Source organism: Callorhinus ursinus, unplaced genomic scaffold (assembly GCF_003265705.2).
Source record: "Callorhinus ursinus isolate GAN/ISIS: 27379988/994484 unplaced genomic scaffold, GSC_fseal_2.0 scaffold131, whole genome shotgun sequence".
Classification (NCBI taxonomy): domain Eukaryota; kingdom Metazoa; phylum Chordata; class Mammalia; order Carnivora; family Otariidae; genus Callorhinus; species Callorhinus ursinus.
Window position 1 is genome coordinate 116668 of NW_027397193.1, and position 2311 is coordinate 118978.

The 2311-nt window shown below is 46.0% G+C and overlaps 1 pseudogene; it reads right to left on the reverse strand.

Moving 5' to 3' along the window:
- Positions 1-935, reverse strand: LOC141371933 (olfactory receptor 1M1-like; annotated as a pseudogene).
- Positions 936-2311: the final 1376 nt, after the last annotated feature.

Sequence of the window (2311 nt, forward strand, 5' to 3'; positions counted from 1 at the left end):
TCAAAAAGGCTTAGCCAAATGGTTTCCTTTGAGAAGTTTCTTGAGGGCTTCCTTCAGATCTCCGTTCCGAAGGCTGTAGATGAAGAGGTTCAGCATAGGGGTGACCATGGTGTACGTCACTGTGGCTGCCAAGTCCCTCTGGATGGCATGTGTGGATGCAGTGTTGAAGTAGACCCCAATAATAGTCCCATGGAAAAGCGAGACGACACAAAAGTGAGAGCTACAGGTGGAGAATGCTTTCCGCTTCCCCTAGGCTGAGGGCACCTTCCACAGCCACAGCAATAGGTGTATAAGAGGCCATGATGCACACAAAAGAGATCAGAACCACTGAGCCCCCAAGGACCACCACCAGCATCTCATTGAGTTGGGTGTTGGAGCAGGAGAGCTTGATCAAGGCATTGAGGTCACAAAAAAATTGTGGGATCCTATTGGTGCAAAAGGACAAGTGTGTCATCAGGATAGTATGGACCATGGAGATGAGGTTTGCTGAGATCCAGGGTACTACCACCAGCAAGGCACACGGAAGGACGTTCATGATTGTCATGTAGTGCAACGGGCAACAGATGGCCAGGTAGCGGTCATAAGCCATGGCCAAGAGAAGGATGCTGTCAGCTGCCCTAAAGGCAATGAAGAAATACATCTGAATCAGGCAAGCCTCAGAGGAGATGGTGCTGTGGTCACATAGGTGGTTCACCAGCATCTTGGGGTTGGTGGTGGAGGTAAAGCAGATGTCAAGGAGAGACAAGTGGCTGAGGAAGAAGTACATGGGGCTGTGGAGGTGAGGGTCCAAGAGGATGACCAAGATGGCAAGCAGATTCCCTCAGGCACTCAAACAGATACAGGCTGGAGGAGAGACCAAGGAGCACCTGCTATTTGAGGCGCTGCTCAGAGAGGCCGAGGAGGATGAATTCAAAGACTCAGGTCTGATTGTCCATGTCCAGGCAGTACTAAAAACCAAAATAAGGGCATCTACTTGAGTGGACTCCTGGGGACGAAATGGATCATTGAATTATTGTCCTTCCCACCCACCCCTCATGGTGCATCCCACCCATCAGGTTCCTCATCTGTTTCATGGAACTGATCATTCGAACCTCTTAGGATTGTTACAAGGATTAAGTGAGAAAAATATGTATAAGGGCCTTAAATCCATACCTGACATGTAATATAGACAATTATTTTTATCAGTGTGAACTTCTTGTGATGCTATCAAAATACAGAGTGATATATGTTAATTACCTTGATTGTGGTGATTATTTCAGAGTGTATGCATATATCAAAGCATCAAGTTGTACACCTTAATTATATACATTTTTATCTGCCAATTATACCTCAGGAATGATGGGGGGAGAGAAATAAAACCAAATAAACAACCTAAATAAATAGGCTTAATATTTTCAGGATTTGTTTTAAAAAATAAAAATAAATAATAGTGATTAAGGGCATCCACTCTGAAGCCAGACAGCCTGGGGTTAAATCCCAGCTCTACCACTTACTAGCTGTGTGAGTTAGGCTTACTTAACCTCTCTGTGCCTTCGTGTTCTCATCTGTAAAGATTGCTAATAATAATAACTGCTCCACAGAGCAGTTGAGAAGATGTGGTAGGTTAATATGTCAAATGCTGAACCTTATGAATTTTTCTGAGAGTTAAGATTCCTTAGTGGTTGAGAGCAAGGGCTCTGGGTTCCAACAGACCCTGTTTGAATACCACCCCTGACACTCATCTGCTGTGTGAGCCCATGACAGACATTCCCAAAGCCTCAGGTTCTTGGGAGGATTAAATGAGACAATTAGTGTGGTGCTCTATAAAGGCTTCTTTTAAAGGCGTCACTCTAAGTTGTGACAATGACATGTATCCTTTATATCAGTCTCCCTGTCAGGTTGTATAAACATGGCACAGATTAATGATATCTCACCCCAGCTGCAACAAGACCCCTTGGGAAGGGATTGAAATTGCCTCCCCATTGAGGACCGCTGATCTAGGTTGAACCCCCTGCTCTCTCCTCCCACAGCACCTGCTCAAATCGACTAATTTTGAGTGGGACAATGATGTTTATTTGATGGTAATCCACATTTGAGCTAATCACTTGACACATACCACTCCACTGAACCCTCAGCAAGTGCATGGGGCAGGCAGCTGAGACTCCACACCTCACTCCTGCGTGGAGCTAGAATTCAGCCTAAGCTCTGGCTCCGGCACCCACTCTCTTAACCAGCTCATGATGTTCTGTCCACCCACGAGGCTGTGACACCAGGCTCTCTAAGCTCTGGCAGGGAACACTGAGCAGGCAGCCCCCCAAAGTCTGAGAAGAAG